This window comes from Anabrus simplex, chromosome 1, assembly GCF_040414725.1.
Source record: "Anabrus simplex isolate iqAnaSimp1 chromosome 1, ASM4041472v1, whole genome shotgun sequence".
NCBI classification, from domain to species: Eukaryota; Metazoa; Arthropoda; class Insecta; order Orthoptera; family Tettigoniidae; genus Anabrus; species Anabrus simplex.
In genome coordinates, this window is record NC_090265.1 from 1,173,734,029 (window position 1) to 1,173,755,426 (window position 21,398).

The window sequence follows — 21,398 nt, forward strand, 5'->3', positions numbered from 1 at the left end:
TGTGACTGAATTTGCACCTTAAGTTTATTACGATCACGTTCATTTTCCGGCAAAATTTCATTGGAGGTGGTGAAAGGATGAGAAGTTGTTCAACTGAAGCCGGCGTTTCCATAACTGTATTTTTTCCAGGAAAGCTCTAATGGCATCATAAGCAAGCATAATATTGGAGTTTTTGCCTTGGAGCTTTAAGTTCGAACTGTTCAAAGCTTCAAAAAATCGCAAAGATATGCCAATGAGACGATAAAATTGACATCAGTAAACACTTCATACAGCTCGTTCTTACCTCCACCAAGAAGAAAAATTTCAACAGACTTTAATTCAAACAGCCGAGCCAACATGTTCCCTTTTGATAGCCAGCAAAAAGGAGAGTTTTGTGATCGGCTTGAAGGTCAACACAAAGGGCTTCAAACAATCTTGTCTGTAAAGAACTATTCTTCACAGAGTTCACAATTCTTATAGCGACTTTTAGAGTGTTATTAAAATCTTGGGGCCTGTGAATTATACAGTGGGTTCCCATGATGTCTGGGCTTTTATCTTTCGCCAATTTGAGAAACCCAGAACGTGACCCAATCATAGCAGGTGCACCATCCGTACATACACCCACTGCATTTTCCCAGGAAAGTGCACGTTCTTGGAAAAAACTATCGATGGCAGAAAACACATCACAAGCTTTCGAAGTTGTTTTCAAACATTGGTAGAAGAACATTTCTTCTCTCAAAATTCCATTGTCGACAAATCGACAATATACAATCAGTTGACACAACGGGCCACATCGGTTGTTTCATCCACATTGATTTGAAAACACTGGAGATTCTTTCACCTCCAAAATTTGCATTTTAATGTCTTCTGACAGTTCTTTAAGTCTGCACTTCACTGTGTTATCAAAAAGAGAAATTTTAGACAATTTCTGCCGACTCCCTTCATCCAAAACTATATTTACGGCTAATAACATACATGGCTTTATTAATGTTTCCCCAAATGTATATTTTTTTTTTGTTTTTGGTAATCAGAAGAGCTAGTTCATATGATGCTGCCACTGCTTTCTCATTTTCTTGGTTAAAAGTACCTGATGAATCTAATTTCATACGTTTTATTGAGTTGAGCTTAGTTACAAAAAATTATGTGAGTTTGTCTTTTAAGCCTGAATGCTTCGTGTTTAAATGTCTCTCCAAACGCACAGGCCTCATGGCATCGTTACGCAGAACGCAGTAGCAGATTACGCATTGAGGCTGTTGTATTCCGTTCCGTTCAACGACTGTGAAGCCATATTTAATGTAGTCATCATTGTACAGTCTCTCCTTAGACATCGTTTTCAATTTTTTTAAAGTCACTATATTAAATAACACAATTCCCACAGTCGCACTGTTACAGCGAAGCATATACAACAGTCACAATAAACTTGACAGACACGTCCGCTGCGAAAGTATATGAGGCACAGAATCAACAGTCGAAGGGCTTGGCCACTGATGGTCTATCGGCGATGTGTTGTCATGACCCCATTACTGCGCCATCTCTGATGGTACAGTTGTACTATGCAGCTCTCGCCAATTTGACTGCAAGGGAAGAATAAGAATATATAGGGGTGGGAACAGAGCTTTCAAGGACGAGCTACCCACAAAATGAGTCTATATGCCGCAGAGTGAGAGGGAAGGAGGAACTTCCACTTCATTTGTTGCTTGTTGCTTCTGAAACTCCGATATTCTTTGTTCTTCAGAGTTAATGTCGACTCCTGACTGTAGTAACTTATTGCCAGTTAAGATGTTTGGTGAGAAAATGTGACTGTTTCATTAATTGCTGTGGTTAAACATTAATTAGTTGTAGCCCAAAATACCAGTAGGCCTACATAGAATTTCACGCTAGCCTAACATCTTATATTAAATACATTTTATTATAATTTTGCCTACTATTGTTACCTTATCTCCTGTTGTTCTCGCCACTAGAAAATTTGATATAATACCGACATTTATACAAGTACCTCCTTCATGTAATATATTTTGTTTATGAGAAACCCTTGTACAGTATGTAACAATAATACTGCAAGTAGGTCCACAAAGTGTGCAATTAAACGTGCGTTGATTGGTCTTGTTCCTGCACCTGCTCTCAGGCTTCATTTTGCTCCTACCGAGCTCGACAGCTGCAGTCGCTTAAGTGCGGCCAGTATCCAGTATTCGGGAGATAGTAGGTTCGAACCTCACTGTCGGCAGCCCTGAAAAAAACCTATCTGTGTCGGTGCGACGTAAAGCAATTAGCAAAAAAAAAAAAAACTCCTCACAACACAGCAAATTCCTTATTTCACCTCCAACCTCGCGGCTCCGCAGAGGTTTGTGTCGACAGTAGGCAATTACCAGTGCTTTTGAACGATTGACTTGGCGCGACAATCACTTGGAGAGATTCGAAAAATGTTTATTACACAAAATTGTAATTTTCGAGTTAAAAAAATTAATTCGGAAATCACATCACGCCCCCCCTGATAAAGCCCCACGCCCCCCAGGTTGGGAACCCCTGCTCTAAACGAATCCAGCTTTGTAATTCTGGAACTTCTAGGGCGCTTCCTACCAGGCGTTTTCTGAGTTATATTTCTCCATCGTAACGATTGTCACAGTACTTTTGCTAACTCTAAGAGCTTAGGCAGTGCGTTCCTGGACTCTCCGGAATGGATTTAAGGGAACATTCCTTTCCGAGAAACTCGTAGGCTCCTCTTCAAAGAATTTCCTTGCGGCACGTATCATTTCTCTTCCTTGGTGATGAATTGTCACACCACGGCCGGCGGTATTTTTTTCACGAGGTAGAAGAGTCCTGGGCCTCCCTCTCCCTCTCCCTCGAGGAGTATTCATCGTACTCGAAATACAATAATTGTACGTAATTAGTATTTCAAGTACCGTTAGATACTAACGGCCACAAAACAGAAACAGATATAGAATGCCACTCACACTGAATTGCTTGCGACAAGATCTAACTCAGAAGTGAAAGGTTTGCCAACTCCAAGCAAGACGAGTTGGCCAGGAGATTTATCTCCATGGCATCCGCAGTCGCCCACCCTCGTTTTCATAGCAACCATACCCCCCACTCCCTTTATCCCGCCCCGACAGGCAGTAAACGGATCTCCCTCTAAGAACTGTCAGAATGTATCTTTAGATATTAGAGGTATAAGATTCAAACTGCTGTCAGTCGATTATCACGGTTAAATTAAAAATATACACTTTTTTGATTTGTTATATAATAAAGTTGTCATAGGTCAGGTGTGACACGTATTAGAGGTACTGTGAAATCCACAGCAGAAACAAGAAAGCATAGAATGGATCGCAAAAGTAAGAAGACGACACAAAATGATAGAAAATCGATTATAAGGCTACTTTATAAATTAGTCATTGAATGTGGTAAGCCGGATCATTATTAGACCTCGTTCAACTGTTTAGGATGTAATAGACACATTTGGAAGGGACAAATCCGTCCAAAATCGGCCAAGAACGGGACGACCCCAAATCCTCTCACCATACGATAAGCGTGTCCTCCGATCTATCAAGAAAACGCTCCGTCTCAGTGCTCGAAGATTGCGGCTGAAGTGCAGAACACAGGTGTCACAGTTTCCGCGAATGAAATGCTGCGTGTTTGTAATCCTGAAGGGTTCCATAGTTGAGTCGGTCGGACAAAGTTCTGGTTGAATGAAACGAACAGGAAAAAACTGCTGGACTTTGTTTTGAAATATACGGATAATAATGAGGAATTTTGGAAAAGGGTGATACGGTGCTGAACTGGAGCCTCAGATTATCTTTCCATTTTAGATATGGAGATAGTTCTGTGTATGTAAAAGAGTGGGGGGGGGGGGAATGTATGAGTGCACTCGGTGTGGAGAAGCTGCACATCATTGATGATGTAATGGACCACAGAACGTACCTCAACATCTTTAAACAAGAACTATCAGTCAGTTCGGGGGAAAATGGGGATGGCTGACGACTGGATCTTTATGCAAGACAATAACCCCAATCTTACCGTCCATATAGTGTCAAACTGTGGCTGTTGTATGACACTTCCAAACACCTGTACACTCCACCCCATTCCCCTGATATTAATTCCACTGAGCATATATGGAGCCATTTGAAGAAGAAAAGAAATATTAAAAACAAAGATGATCTCAAACTTGCTTTGCTGGCTGAATTCCTATTCAGTAAATGCACATTACATGAATTTCATGCAGCGGAGACCTAAAGCGATAATCAGAACTAAAGGATATCCAATAAAGTACTGAAATAACAGTGTGGTAGGGTAAAGTGTGTGTGTTTTTTGACTGCAAGATTTCCTCTTCTGGAGAAACACATGGCCCTGAGGTTCACTCAGCCTGCACCAAATAATAAGCACAAAGTTACAGGAATTTCTGGTGGTAAAGTCTTTATCCTCCACTGCTTCTAAGGTCTTCATGGCCTATATGGAGATGGTTTTTCTTTGCTTGTTTGGTTTTGGCTACGGTCGGGCAGTTTTAAAAGGCGTGTAGCCTTCTGGTGCAGGTGTTTCGAGTTGACGCCGAATTGGAGACCTGTGCGTCTGTGAGCATGGGGCCTTACCTAAGGTAAATTCTAATGAAAGTTAAAATCCCCGACCTGGCCAGGAATCGAACCTGGTACCCCGTGGATCAAAGGACAGCACGCAAACCATTTAGCCATGGAGCGGGACATTTCATGTAGTAATAGGTTTAGCCGTTGAATAGGAAATTGCATAAAGAGTAGGGTTTATATCACGTCGTAAGACCAATCTTCTTCTTCTTTTGCTACCGCATTTTCCCACACCTGTGGAGTCGCGGGTGCGAACTGTGTCGCACAATATGGATTTGGCCCTGTTTTACAGCCGGATGCCCTTCCTGACGCCTGTGGTGGTTGGTAGTGTGTTATGTCACGGCCGACTTGATGCGTCGCTCTAGCTGGCTCCTTACCGGCCTTGACAATCGGGTCCACGCACTGTAATCGGAGTAGTTACACAACTCGACACGTGGCGCTGGCGGCCGACCTATTTGCAGTAAAAATGCATACTTCTTTATGGAAAATACATTGACTTTGATTGCCGATTTATCGTAATTTAGAGTTATGGAGAATGTTACATAGGTTAATACTGTTAAAATGATTAATCCTAAATGTTACTTTCATTGATATTTGCCAAAATGATGTCGTGAAATGAAACTGCAGGGAGATGACTTAGTCCAGCTGACGTTCTGATATTGACTCCGATTGCCGATGTATCTTAATTTAGGGAATAACATAGTATGTTACGTTGACTAATATAGTTAAAATGATTAATCCTAAAGGCTACTTTCATTTATATGTGCCAAAATAACGTCGTGAAATGAAACTGCGGAGGATGGAGTAGTCCAACTGACGTTCCTTAACGTGAGGAATAACAGTAATCGTTTTTATTATCATGGCATTTAGATACATAGCAGAACTTACCTCAATGCTTTTGTCTTCTGATCTTAATATTGAGATTAAGAGTCATTGTTCAATTAGAGTTTTAAAATTCTTCAAGCGCTGCTCTCAGGAAGGGGGCTGGACAAAACATGTCTTATTTTTTCCATATTCGTTGAATGCATAACATAAATATTTTGACTCAAACATGTTTAAATTTTAATTTCAGTATATATAGTTTCAGATTACATTTCATTCATACTTTTCACTAGAATATTAAATACCGGACAAGTTGGCCGTGCTAAATTCATACAATAATTTTTACTTGAAATGCAGTAGGAGGGAACAAGTTGGCCACGCGGCGTGCAGCTGTCAGCTGTGAGCTTGCATTCGGGAGATAGTGGATTCGAACCCCACTGTCGGCAGCCCTGGAGATGGTTTTCCGTGGTTTCCCATTTTCACATCAGGCTGTACCTTAATTAAGGCCACAGCCGGTTCCTTCCCACTGCTAGCCATTTCCTATTCCACCGGCGTCATAAGACCTATCTGTGTCGGTGCGACGTAAAACAAATAGCGAAAAAAGAAGAAGAATTTTAAATAAAAATTCAGTGAGAGAAAAGTATTTTGAGTAAATAATTTGTAAATTGATCTCTGCTCGAAGATGATGATGATGCTTGCTGTCTAAAGGGGCCTAACATCTAGGTCATTGGCCCCATTGTTCAGGTAACAACACTTCATAGGTTGGCCTTACCGTCATAGCAGTAGTGGTTCCTACTTGTCAATGTTTAAATGTTAAAGTTCAGATTATCTTGGATATAAATGTGTTGTGTTGCTGTCATATGGCAAATACGACACCGCCGAAAGTATTATTCTATGAAAGAAAATTCATGGGTAAAAATACCTGATTAGCGTGGTTAGCTGCCACTCCCGGAGGCCCGGGTTCGATTCCTGGCCATGCCACGAAATTTCAAAAGTGGTACGAAGGTTGGAATGGGGTCCACTCAGCCTTGGGATGTCAACTGTGTAGAGGGGGGTATCGATTCCCACCTCAGACATCCTCGAAGTGGTTTTCCATAGTTTCCCACTTCTCCTCCAAGCAAATGCCGGGATGGTAACTAACTTAAGGCCACGGCTGCTTCCTTCCCTCTTCCTTGTCTATGCCTTCCAATCTTCCCATCCCCAACACAAGGCCCCTGTTCGGCATAGAAGTTGCGGCCGCCCGGGCGAGGTACTGGTCATCCTTCCCAGTTGTATCCCATGACCCGCAGTCTCACGCTCCAAGACACTACCCTTGAGGTGGTAGCGGTGGGATCCCTCACTGAGTCCGAGATAAAAACCAACTCTGGAGGCATAAACAGAGAAAGAAAGAAAGAAAGAAAGAAAGAAAGAAAGAAAGAAAGAAAGAAAGAAAGAAAGAAAGAAAGAACAAAGGTAAATACCAGACATAGAAACGGAAAACTAAGATGAGAGTGCTACCCGTTTTTAGCCACTCCGTAGATTTGTCCTGGTCTACAGAGAATTCGTGAAATGATAGTGTCCCTTTGCTCTTTTTTTCCTGTTCGGAATACAAAAAAGGCACACGGCAACATATACTCGAATATTTCCTAACACAGTTAAAGAAAAGCAAATCACCACACCATTAAAAAACGAATTAGCGCATATATTAAAATCCTTGTTCAAGACGAAGTTACAGCGAGGAATCACTTTGTTCTTGTTTCCATAAAATTTCTGCTCAAAGTACGAAAAGGTGCACAAGAATGTCACAAATTGCAAGATTTTTTTAACACAATTTTAAAAAATAATCACCACACTACACAATAAAAATAAACTCACTAGCGCATAACTATCAGATCTACCGGGCGAGTTGGCCGTGCGCGTAGAGGCGCGCGGCTGTGAGCTTGCATCCGGGAGATAGTAGGTTCGAATCCCACTATCGGCAGCCCTGAAAATGGTTTTCCGTGGTTTCCTATTTTCACACCAGGCAAATGCTGGGGCTGTACCTTAATTAAGGCCACGGCCGCTTCCTTCCAACTCCTTGTCCTTTCCTATCCCATCGTCGCCATAAGACCTATCTGTGTCGGTGCGACGTAAAGCCCCTAGCAAAAAAAAAACAAACTATCAGATCTCAATATCAAACCAACAAGCACCTCATTGCGAACACATTGCCAACATTTACGACAGCAAAACCATAAAAAAAAAATGGAAATTCGGCAATTTGCGGTATACAGCTTCCTGTCAGTGGGTAGTAGGCCAGCGCTCCAGCGGCATTACGGTGAAACTTTCCAATTACAGCTTTATGCTGGGCTTCACAAGCGATTGTCAAGGCCGGTATAAGGAGTGCAGCGAGGGATCCAGTCGGCCGTGGTTATGTTGTCTGAATATGATGAGGAGAGTGTTGGGACGGGCAAATGCACCCAGTCCCCGAGCCAAAAGAATTAATCAGAAGCGATTAAAATCCCCAACCCGGCCGGGAATCTAACCTGGGACCCCCTGAACCGAAGGACAGGACGCTGACCATTCAGCCAACGAGTCGGACAATCTCATAGCAAAACCGTTGGGTGGACAATAGAAGTATAGAAGTATACTCGTTTACATTCTAACCCATGTTCACGAAATTCCTGGCCTTATTTGTAACAGTCTGCCTCAGATGCTCAATTACTGAGATTACTGGAATTCTTAGTTTGTACAGATATAAATAACGATGTGAGTTTGGTAACAGTTATTATCGATATCTATTTTCAGCTCTTGTGGCGTGCTCATCATCTGGATTCCTAACTTGCTTACGTCACAGATACCCCTCCGGTGTTGCTCACTTTCTCTACAGAATGAAATTAGCCTAAATGGAAGATTGTTGAAACATATCTGAGGAAAGGTAAAACTTTCTACATCTGGAGGGGCATTGGTAAAGATAGCAGCTCTATCATTCGGGTAACAATGACCATAGAGACTTAGTGAGGGCATAATAGAAATGAGATGGAAGATTTGATTATAGAAGTGGGAAGAAACTTTCCGTAGCCTCTGGAAAATATCATCTTAGCATTACTCACTACTTCACTGATGACAAATAACTCGACTTTCAAAGAACATCCTTCTTATAATCACAGGCACATTTGTCAGTTCTCTTCCTTCCTGGCCTTCTACCAGTATCTGGACTCGGTACTCTATACGGATTTGACCCAGTTTTACGTCCGTATGCCTTTCCTGATGCTAATCCTATATGGAGGGATGTATTCACTGTTGCGTGCTTTTGTGGTGGTTTGTAGTGTGATGGGTTGTATGCAAACGAAGATGTGTTTTAAAAAGAATATAAACACCTAGCTCTCGAGCTAGATTAATTAACCAGACGCTGTTAAAACCCCGACCCGGCTGGAAAGCGAACCCGGGATCCTCTCAGTCGAATGCCACTACGCTGATCATTCAGCCAAGGAGCTGGACTACCTTTGTCAATCCTAAATTGGAATGATGTAGTTATTAGGTACACTACTGTGGATCATACGATAACGCAGATTCGTGGACTGTTTCCAAACGTATATGCTGAAAGAAGTCTAGAACGTATTATTATTATTATTATTATTATTATTATTATTATTATTATTATTATTATTATTATTATTAAACGTACAATCGTTTAGTCAAGTTTTCTACCGAGCGAGTTGGCCGTGCGGTTAGAGGCGCGTGGCTGTGAGCTTGCATCCGGGAGATAATGGGTTCGAATTCCATTGTCGACAGCCCTGAATATGCTTTTCCATGATTTCCAATTTTCACACCAGGCAAATGCTGGGGCTGTATCTTAATTAAGGCCACGGCCGCTTCCTTCCAACACCTAGGCCTTTCATGTCCCAGGAACCTCAAAAATGATCATTTTGCTCACTTTAATATAAGGGTCATATTTGTGACTGATATGTTTGAACATTCGGAACAGATACATGTAACTCAAACCTAGGCTGTACACTTTGGCTTTATTGAAAATACGAGGATATGTTCAAATGACAGCAGTCTTCAACTTAAGTATGATTACAGATCGTGAGATAAAAGTACCTATTAACCGACTGGAGAACACAATAAATAATTAAATATTTACAAATTCCTGTACTGATAGCAAGAATTTTCAATATCAACAAAGGGGAAACCTGTGAAATAAAATCTTTCCATGACTTATCCTCTCTGATAAGTCATTACAGAAAATTTTACTTAATTCTGTGAACAGATTGTTTAAAAATTACGACTGCAGAAATCTTTCTAAAAAATCCGATACATTACCTTATTTTCTGGATATGAAATGCCGACCCCGCTGTGCAGGGGTAGCGTGCGTGCCTCTTACCCGGAGGCCCCGGGTTCATTCCCCGGCCAGGTCAGAAATTTTTACCTGGATCTGAGGGGTGGTTCGAGGTCCACTAAGCCTACGTGATTACAGTTGCGGAGCTAACGGCCGAGAGGATTCGTCGTGCTGACCACGTGACACCTCAAAATCTGCAGGCCTTCAGGCTGACCAGCGGTCGCTTCGTTGGCCATGGTCTTTCGGGCCCGTTGTGCCATGTGGTTTGGTTTGGATATGAAATAACGTAATTGGATGAGTAGAACTTAAATTCTCATTTCTGTGCGATTTGGACATACGTAAATGCTGCCTGACATTCATTACACTGGTGCTAACCTGCCTCTCTTCTGTATTCTTAAAATAATTTTTGCTAGTTGTTTTACGTCGCACCGACACAGATAGGTCTTACGGCGACGATGGGACAGGAAAGGGCCAGGAGTGGGAAGGTAGTGGCCGTGGCCTTAATTAAGGTACAGCCCCAGCATTTGCCTGGTGTGAAAATGGGAAACCACGGAAAACCATTTTCAGGGCTGCCGACAGTGGGGTTCGAACCTACTATCTCCCGAATACTGGATACTGGCCGCACTTAAGCGACTGCAGCTATCGAGCTCGGTATTCTTAAAATAAAATGAATGTCTAGGGTTAGTTTGATTTTCTCCGAGCGGTTTAGGCTTAAGTAAGAATGTTTTCATTTAAGATGTAAAACCGTCCTCATAATGGCATCATCTTAAATATTACTGCTTTTACAAACTCGAACTGAATTAACATTATCTGGGCACAAAAAAAAAGTTGAAAGTGCGTTCTAATTTTATCTATTTTTATCTTTTATCATGATTTACACCAGAAAGAAAATAAATAAAGTTGAATGTAGGCCTAAAGCACTTGCAAAAAGATTAATATCATAGTTAAACAGTTATTTTGATTAGTTTTCTAGGATTGACAAGATTGTAATGAGTTTTATTTATACTTCATATTATCAGATTTTTCTGGAATAGCGTATTAACAATTGTATTAGTTTATTATAAAGCAAGTGTAAAAAAATCGAGAACATAAGGCATACATACCAATAAATCATTTTTCCAGATAATTGATCATAATTTGAAGCAATACCTTATCCTAATATTAAAAGGGGTTTATCAAGCTTTATCAAAAATATCTTATAGATTGTAGACCCAGGTTTATCAAATTTGTAATACCGGCACACAGTCTATGTGAAAAATATGTATGCTTTTTTCAGAACAGCTGTTTAGTTCTAAACAGTTAGGGGCGCGCAGCGGTGAGCTTGCATCCGGGAGATAGTGGGTTCGAACTCCACTGTCGGCACACCTGAAGATGGTTTTCCGTGGTTTCCATTTTCATACCAGGCAAATGCTGGGGCTGTACCTTAAGGCCACGGCCGCTTTCTTCCCTCTCCTAGGCATTTCCTATCCCATCGTCGTCATTAGAGCTATCTGTGTCGGTGCGACGTAAAGCAAATAGCAAAAGAAAACTCCTAAACAGTTATCTATAATGAATTGGAAAATGGCAAAGAAGAAGAAGAAGCCTAAACATTCTAAATTTCATGACCATACGTTCTCTGAATCAACCTCCCTATAACCTGTCTAGTTCTCGATTATGGTCATTGAAAGTCATTTTATAACAGTTCAATTTCTACTCACATGTAAAAGGAAGTACCAGATCCCTTCTGATAGCGATCTGTACAAATAAAGGCTGCCCACGAATTCACCCTCGTGAATATCTTTCCATTCCAAACGTAAGGCCTAACTTAGTTCCCTTTAATATTACCGAACAATGTATCTAACGTAATGTATAATCTCCCACATTCCTTGAAAATATTTGATAATATAATATATTATCACTCCGCCACATATAATACTACAACAGGCCCACTAACAGACATAATTTAATTCGAAAACATGCAAAGAACTGTAAACATGCATTCGAAGCTGAAGTGCCCGCAACATGGCGATGCGCGAAAGTGTTCAATAGTGTTCAATATTCCGCATAGCATCAGCGCGCTCTGTGAGTCTAGATAAGGAATATTAAAGTCATTGTGAGAGACAATAGCGACGATCATTGCGGCCAAGACAACACAACACTAGTCATCAGTGAAGATGACAGTGCCAATCTTCTTAGACACTTGGTCACCGGGCGAGTTGGCCGTGCGGTTAGGAGCGTGCGGCTGTGAGCTAGCATCCTGGAGATAGTGGGTTCGAATCCCACTGGCGGCACACCTGAAGATGGTTTTCCGTGGTTTCCATTTTCACGCCAGTAAAATGCTGGGGTTGTACCTTCATTAAGACCACAGTCGCTTCCTTCCAACTCGTAGGCCTTTCCTCTCCCATCGTCGCCATAAGACCTATCTGTGCCGGTGCGACGTAAAGCCACTAGGAAAAAAAAAAAAAAAAAAACTTGGTCAAACCTACATGTCATTGTTGTGGGGCTAATGGAACACTTGGTGCGGGGACACGAGATCGTAAGCTCGCTACATGCAAATCATACGATACAACGGTTTATCGACTTATTGAGTTATGCTGCTCGAAGGTCTCTCCCCCGGGCCGCGACGTTCATCAGGTTGGTCTTCTGTTAAGTCTACAAAAGTGTGTCTAGATTAGATTACTATTGTACTGCAGATACATGTCGACCAATGCGTGCATTTAACAGTCCTCAAACTGCAACAGTTGTTAATATTTTCTTTCCTGTCGTCAAGGCGTGTTTTCAGAGAAGATCACTTCATTTCATGGACTGCAAGTCAACGAAGCTACACCGTGCTCCACGTACTGGAGGTGGTTCGTCTACGACCAGTCTCAATTTTATTGGACTCAAAACCAGTATCGTTTGCGTATTTACATGGCATTGCCTACACTTCCAAAATCAATAAAACGAAATCTCATGGCGCAACAGCTCCGAAGGGCCTTGGCCTACGAAGCGACCGCTGCTCAGCCCGAAGGCCTGCAAATTATAAGGTGTCGTGTGGTAGGCACTGCGAATCCTCTGGGACGTTATTCTTGGCTTTCTAGACCAGTGTCGCTATCTCACAATCCGATAGCTCCTTAATTGTAATCTCATAGGCTGAGTGGACTTCGAACCAGCCCTCAGATCGTGGTAAAATTCCGTGACCTGGCTGGAAATCGAACCTGGGGCCTCCGGGTAAGAAGCAGGCATACTACCTCTATACCACGAGACCGACTTACAACATCAGTACAAACAACCAATTACATCCTACAATTTCAAATTCCTATTTGACTAATATATCTTTGCTGGCAGGACCTAGTGTTTACAGTGCACTATGTCTTTTGGTATGGGCTAGAGCAATTCTGTTACTTTCATTGATCTGTCTCTGTCTTATCCTTGGCTTTGACAATATGAAAGTGACTGAGGTATGGACGATGCTAGTAATGCCATTCCTTCTGCAGCCAGTCCCTGCTATGAATGGTGTGAAAATGTTGCTCATAGGGTCGGTTGGTGCATGCATTTCAGTGGGCTTGGCAGACTGATGTGTAATAGCAACTTCTGGCTCAGTGAGGAAAGCAACGGGAAACTACCTCACTCCTCATTTGCCTAGTACGCCTCTTCAGTGATGCCTAGGCCATCTATCACAGCTGATGGCAGAGCTGTTGAGGATCCAACCAGCCTTAGGGCTGAAGACTGAACAACATCTGACTAGTATTTTTTCATGTTATAGTTGTGTAACAACAACGTAACAACTTCATTCATATTTTATTAACTTCGTAAACCCTTCAGCGCGACATTTTATCACTGGTTTCAATCTATATCTCCCCATTACAAGTGCACTTTACTATAGTCCCAGTCTGCTTGTACTGTACCACCAGTCATTCTCGCCTCTTTCATTCATATTACGTCTCGCTTATGAATACGATATCCTGGCTCTACCAAGCTTTCACTCCTGTACAGCGAAGTCAACCGTATAACAGAGCGAAGTAACGATTGTACTGTATTTGTGAGCTCACCTCGTTCTTACAGAACGATAAGGTCACACTACGTTAGTTTTCCTACACCTTGAAATGGCGCTATGACACGATACACGTCGACCAACGCGTGCATTTAACCGTCCTTAGAGATAACCCATCCTCAAGCTGCAACAGTTGTTCATAGTTTATTCTTCCCTGTCGTCTAGGCGTGTTTTCACTAAGGATCACTTCATTTCACGGACTGCAAGTCAATAAAGCTACACCGTGCTCCATGGATTCCCCGTTTTTTTTCTTTAAAAATGCTTCTTAGTTTTCGGTCTTGTTGGACCATGCAGCCAGCCTCGGTTTGTATTTTTGACATGTGTTAAGGAAACTCATTTTTTATTATTATTAGTACTGTATGTATTTTTGATTAATTTTGAACTGACATGATGTACTGTAATTAATACAAACTCACAGTCCCAGAGTCAGACGCGGTTAAATTCCCCGACCTGGCCAGGAATCGAATGCGAACCGAAGGCCGTTTTGCTGACCATTCAGCCAAGGAGCCAGACTTCCGTCTTCAGGAAGTAAGTGGGTTATTCAGGAAAAGTATTGGGGACGGAGAAGGGGCGACTGCATACTGCCCGCTACTCAAGTTCAGAGTCCAGCGGACTCCGCTGCGAGATAAATGCGGCTGAGAACAGTGATGCTGTCAGTCTCCAGTCAGCCGTCGTGGAGATGTGTGTGGTGTTCGTGTCGTTGACTCACGCTGCCGTACAGCAGCTGTCGTAGTGCCGAGCGAGCCGGTCTCTTTCGAGGTGAGTATAGACCACTCTCACTTTCGTTAGTTAGCCAGCAAATTGGCATTGAGCCAGAACTGACTTTGCTATAGAAACATTCCGCGTGGATTCCTCTTGGAAAATTTTACCCCCTCCCACTTTTTAAAATATAAATTTTGAAATATCAGGTACAATTTTCCACGAAAGCGTGTGTAAATCAGTCGGTTTTATCCTTTAAGAATCACCTCAGCAAATTGACGAGTGTCAGTGTGCTTTGTACACGATTTCAAAGTTTATGATTGTGTGTGTCAACTTGGTTAGGACCTGTACCGTATAGGATTATTTTAATCTGACGCCGTAATAGGAGTATTTTAAAGAGGCATTGTCAAGTTTTGTATATACTAGCATTTACTAACTACTGCGGGACGAAATCGTGAAACTACCGAGCTCGATAGCTGCAGTCGCTTAAGTGCGGCCAGTATCTAGTATTCGGGAGATAGTAGGTTCGAACCCCACTGTCGGCAGCCCTGAAAATGGTTTCCCATTTTCACACCAGGCAAATGCTGGGGCTGTACCTTAATTAAGGCCACGGCCGCTTCCTTCCCACTCCTAGCCCTTTTCTGTCCCATCGTCGCCATTTCGGGTCGGTGTGACATATAGCAACTAGAAAATCGTGAAACTTCAGTGTCTCTGAAGACTATAAAAGCAGTTACGGGAACATGAAGTTATTATTATTATTATTATTATTATTATTATTATTATTATTATTATTATTATTATTATTATTATTATTGCCGGTCACATGACCCCGTGATCGTTCGTCTCTTCTCAAATTCATGAGTTTTAACCCGGCTGTGGTTGAGGATGTTTAAATACATGTTACATCATTTGTTGCCTTTCAGCTCATGCAAAACAAATTCCAACAGTCCGGCATCTCGTAAAATCTATAGCAGTTAAAGGACGTTAAGTAAATACAGTAGTAACGTGATATTTAATTAAGTGTAAATGCCTTTTGAAAGTAGACCCTCAAAGAGTTAATTGTAAAAAATCGATACGTTTGTTTAATAATAATAATAATAATAATAATAATAATAATAATAATGGACTTCAGAGACGACATTTTGGAAGTTTGACTTGAAAATGGTTCAAAAATGTGCCGGTAAACTTATTAGGACGGTTTTCCCCTATTTTTAACAACCAGCAGACTGAGCTTAGTTTCGACCTCACAACCAGTAGCGTAGCCATGATCGGCCGATGGGCGAAGGGGAGAGGGCAGAGGGGAATAGTTACAGAATGTCGATAGAACATAATGAAGGTGCTTGTGAGTGTGTGGTGTGCGTGTGCAAAACTTGTCATTATAAGGAAACTAACAAGTGAATTGTGTTGATATTCAGATTGCAGTACACTACAAAATCTTATAATAAAATACAGATCAATTACAATACGATCAAGGTCAACAGTTTTACAGCCAATGGTATGTTCAGTTTACAATCTAAAATCCAACTTTCGAGGCTGCTTAGAAAATAGATTCAGCAGATCTGTGTCTGAATGTTTATTGTCAGTTCCTGTTTATTTTATTTTTGTAAAATTTCCATGGGTGGGGGGATGCTAACCTCCCAGTAACCACCCCTTGGCTACGCCCGGTCTCACAGCCTTGAGAGTGCAGAGGCCGAGCACCTGAACAACTCCGTTATGGATACAGTAAATACGTGACAGTTATGTAGTAGCATGCCAACCGATTGTTGTAATATGACAGAAAGATAACTTTGGGTAAATATTTGGATAGAGTTCAGTGTTGTTAGCTGCAAGGTCGGTGGGTCCAACGAGGTTGAGGTTACACACTCTCATTGACCTACAGTTTGAAGGTGACTGTAGTGCCATCGGAGGACTTTCTCTCACACTTTACTGATCTCAGATAGAACTGACCAAAAACCAACAGGTAGTCTGCAAATGAGATATCAAAATAGAATAAATACCCTTCCCTGCCAATTATGGATGACCAACAATGTATTCTTACAATTTGTCGCCTACTTATACTGTACATACAATTGTTTTAATTGGAAATAAAAAATATTTTCAAAACACGCATACATTTTCGCTTTCGGCTTTTGCGTCTTTCATTGTTCAGTGACCAAGTCGCTGTGAACGAACTGAGCTCTTCACCAAAATTCTTATTTAAAACTAGTTGTGTGGTGTTCATTAGTTCATATCATCAAACCATCAAAAATAGAATCCAACCATCGTCCCAGTGGCCTCGCTCTGCGTCTCATACCCTCCATGACCAAGTCCATTATTCTCCCAGTCAACCTAACCTCCTCCATTGCGAGTTGTCCGGCTCCATGGCTAACCGTGCTCCTCTCCTATTTAATCACACCCGATTCTTGTGTCGTTTGGTATTTTTCTTATCCCCGTCCATCTAGCAACCCGCTTTATGGTATTTTATTTGATGGAGATCTGCTGCACTGCCCTTAGAATTAATTTCACATTGTGTCCCAGTGTCAAGTCTCAACCAGTACTTAACTCACCTTTCAGCATTATCTGCCGTATACTTATCTTTTCTTTTAACATAATCTCTCGTATACAAAACCATGTTTAAACATTATCTTTCGTACTCTAATTCCAACATAATCTGCCTTATACTCGTCTCTTCACAGCGTTATTTTCAGCACATGTCATTCCTAGGATTATTTCGATAAATTTACTGATGACTTGATCTTGTAATTTCTTCGTCTACTCTCTAGATTCATGCTCAATATGATAACACTTTTTAACAACTGCTTTAACGTTATAAAATAGTCAAGGCCCTTCTCTAGAGGTCAAAAAAATATAATCGTGACCATTAGACTATCGTATTTAACTAATCTGTATAAAGGATGAAGGGTTACCTAGCTGAGGTTGAAAAGGCGTTCTCGGTTAACGCGGAAGGACGTAGGTTCGATACTCTATTAGGAAGTAGAAAAATTTAGGAACGAGATTTCCACTTCTGGAGAGGCACACAGCGCCCAGGTTCACTTAGCCTGCACAAAAATTGACTACCAGGTTAATTCCTGGTGGCAAAGGTCGGGTATGGAGCTAACCGCTGTATCCCACTTAGTGACGAGGAAGCCTTCATCTTCTACTCCTCCAGGGACATTCGTGGTCTGTACAGAGATACAGATTGCGCCGTAAAAGTTGCCAGCAGACGGTTACACCCCCACACGGGAAACTAAACGAGGTGGTGGCCTGTGGTTCAAACTATGGCCCTGAGCGTGTTCATGGGAGGACCCTATTTCAAGTTCCGGAAGACTCTCTTGTATAGGAGACACATACCATAATTGCGGTTCACTATGAGACCGAAGCGAATATCCTGAACATGGTCTTTCCCAGGGATCTCAATACTCACTCCACGAACATTCTGGGATAGCCTGAAAATTCTTCTGTTCTTTTAGTTGAAACTAGCGAGCTTACAATTAATCTACTGAGTTAATCAGCTGATCGAACTCCTGCTCATTCGTTGACATTGCACTGGATTCGTCTGCGAGCTTCACAACGATCCTGCGTTTAACAATTGACATTTCCTCCCTTCCATAAGTGATCCCCGTAATATCGTTATCGACATCGCCAGGTCGATCTTGAATGCCAACTAAATGTAAGCATTACTCATTTAATAAAATATCGTTAATCATCTTATTTCTGGAATGAGACATGTTGAACCTTAAATCGTGTCATTGGAACATTTATGTACATGTTATTTATTTGCATTATTGTAAAATTATCTTCGTCACATAATTAAATACAAATTTATATAAGTACTTTTCTGAGCAGTTTGAGCACCTGTTACATCAATAGCCTGTTTCGCAGCCTCTTACTCTTGACCTACCCGTTATGCACACCTTTGTTATTACTCTTTTAATCACCGAGCTCGATAGCTGCAGTCGCTTAAGTGCGGCCAATATCCAGTATTCGGGAGATAGTAGGTTCGAACCCCACTCTCGACAGCCCTGAAAATTGTTTTCTGTGGTTTCCCATTTTCACACATGGCAAATGCTGGGGCTGTACCTTAAGGCCACGGTCGCTTCCTTCCCACTCCTAGCCCTTTCCTGTCCCATCGTCGCCGTAAGACCTATCTGTGTCGGTGCGACGTAAAACAACTAGCAAAAAAAAAAAACTCTTTTCATCGGAATCGGAATACAGATAGGACTGTTGACGTGGTCGTTTTTAGTCAGTTTTCTGATGTTACTTTCGTATGCCTATTTTTAAATCTGGAATTTTCTATTTTGGTGAACTCTTCGATAATGAGGAACGTCGTAAAATAACCTACGACACTTTACGGTTTGTTATGCGATGGTGTAAATCCAGGTATGGCAGAGAGCTAATTTTACTAAATTCGCGAGCTTTCGCACATCTCTTTCACCCATCCTACATGACACTATTTGCATCTTTCACAGTTTGCATTAGCTTGTTTGAAGAACTGTAGTCCACTAGAAAAAATAAATCTTCATACTTCTCAATCATAACGTTACTTTCATCATCACCCTTGTTATTTTCATACAACTGCTCCTATTTAATCCCTACCGCCTATGCTGCAATCATGTCGGTAAACACTGTGAACAACGGGAGAACTCGTAGAAATAACAAAAGCATCCTAAGTGCTTGGCAAATTATGATGACATAAAGTTCTGTATAGTCTGAAAAATATGGTCCGACTCGTCGGCTGAATGGTCAGCGTACTGGCCTTCGGTTGAGAGGGTCTCGGGTTCGATTCGATTCTGATTAATTCTTCTGGCTCGGAGACTGGGTGTATGTGTCCGTCCCAACATTCTCCTCATCATATTCAGACACCATACCACACTACCAACTACCACAGAAACACGCAATAGTGATTACATCCCTCCATATAGGGTTGGCGTCAGGGAGGGCATCCGGTCGTAAAACAGGGCCAAATCCACATGTGCGAGACAGGTGTAGGAAAAAGCGGTAGGAAAAGAAGATAGTCTGAAAAATATGATTCTGTACATACAATTAAAAAATACACTAAATCTAACGATTTATGTTATAAAATATAATGGCTCGATACAAACGCTGCCCGAGATGCAGACTGGACGGTAAAACACGATGGCTATAGCAAGTGGTTAGGGTTCAGTGTGTTTTATAAGTTTGTCTATAATTGTGTGCTTCTACATGTAAAATTCTTAAGAACTGGATAGTCAGCCTGCAGAATAGACTATTTCAGCACGGACTAGTGAGCTTTCAGCGTTCAGACTTCGTGTTTCGATGAACGAATAGTGTGTTTTCATGATTACCTGCTTGCAGCTGTGATTGTGATCCGTGCCTCTCACCATTTAAAGATCGGTACCTACTTGCTAGTTCCTCTGGTTTAGAATAAAGATGTTATACTTCATTGGCGGACCGAGTGACTTCGATGATAGTTTGTTGGCGTTCTGTGTGCAAGCTGGTGAGTTCGATCTTGGCTCAGTCCGGTAGTATTTGGAGGTGCTCAAATACACCAGCCGTATGTTGTAGACTTGCCGGCACATAAAATAACTTGCAGAATAAAATCCCGGCAGCTCGGTGTTCTCGAAAGCCGCAGTGCTAGTTAGTGGGATGCAGCGGCTGTCAGTACAGATGGGGCAGGGAGGGCCGTTGTAAAGTGTTTACAATTCTCCAGTACCAAAGACGTATATTTGCATTATTTTTAAACACACCATTAGGACACACCAGTCGATGTATTTAGTTTCAACACTATTATGTGTTATCCAGACTTGCTGCCCTCCCAGTCTGATGGAGAGCAGCCGCTTCTGGTGGGATGGAAAACCAAAACCGTTCTTATTATTCTAGTCCTCCGATTTGACACTTGCCGCAAAGTTTTACGCAGCAGGTTGGCCTACCAACAGCAAGCTTCTCGTTCAAGAGAGCAAGCTGCAGGTTGGAAGGGGAGAGAGAGCTGGCATAGCAACCACACCCCTGTTGCTGGCTGACTGTAGTGGAAATTTCCGACAGCTATTTTTTGTGCTTTTACTATCCAAGGAATAACTGTTTCTGACGGACTGGAAGGTCAAAAGTACAAAACTGGCCCTTTCATCTCCCTGCTCCACTCCTTGATTGCGGCTTAAAACCAAATAGGATATGATTCAAACATACTGTACATCTCATACGATCTTAGCCACGTTTAGCCAGATGTCGGGGTTGTTAGCTTAGAATCTTCGCGTCCGCGTGACCCGGTTTCGATTCCTGGCTCTGCTTCCAATTCAAGATGATGTGGACAATGCTACAGTATAGTTGGAATTTGTTCAGGGGGCCAGTCAAGTAGCCCACGGAATTACATCATTGCGAATTCCTGACAAAGTCATTTCTTACCTGTAAGTAGTAACATGGGAGTAACACGGATCAGATGAGGAATATTGTGACATTTATTGTCGTAGTTTAATCCAGGTTGGGGTGATCATTAACCACCCTGGTGGTGTTGCAGTCCAGATGGGATAGTTGTGTGCCCCTGTGGTTTTTAATTTCTAGAATTAAAATAACTCTTTATGTCGAGTAAAGCCTGTTTTTAACGGCACTTGTCTTATCTTTACTTATCATCTGAAGAGGGCAAGGGCATCAAATTAAGAAGTCGCATTACTATATACTCTTTATGTGTTAAATCTTAACAGTTTGTGAATAGTTCGTTTATTGTCGTAAGGGACGTGTAAAAGTAGGAATGCACAGAAATGCATTTCTTTCAGACATCATTCCTAAACTGAAAATATTTCATTTTAAACATTACTTTCCATTACTTCATGATCAGTTTGCATGAGCAGCGATCTTAGCTTTCATCGACCCCACAAAGAATAAATGTATCTGTGGCACTGAATTTTTGTAAAACCTTTTAATTTCTAGTGTACGTTAAACTAAGCAAATTATTGAATACAGTACCCGTCACATAGATAATTCTATTCCAATTCCAATTGTAAAGCAAAACAATCTCCTTCCAGACCACGAAGGTCCCTGGAAGGGTGGAAATAAAAAGACTACCATTATC

General features: G+C 41.6%; 1 protein-coding gene across 2 annotated transcripts in view; it reads left to right on the plus strand.

Annotated features, from left to right (window-relative positions):
- LOC136877264 (organic cation transporter protein) overlaps positions 1-21,398 on the plus strand; it is a 337,411-nt gene that overhangs the window by 63,382 nt on the left and 252,631 nt on the right. Inside the window, exon 1 of one of the 2 annotated variants that reach the window (XM_068228657.1) lies at positions 14,353-14,437. The exons of the other annotated variant lie outside the window; for it this stretch is intronic. The gene's annotated coding sequence lies outside the window, so the exon portion shown is untranslated. Of the gene's footprint in view, positions 1-14,352; positions 14,438-21,398 lie in introns of those variants that run through there. 2 annotated transcript variants of the gene reach the window in all.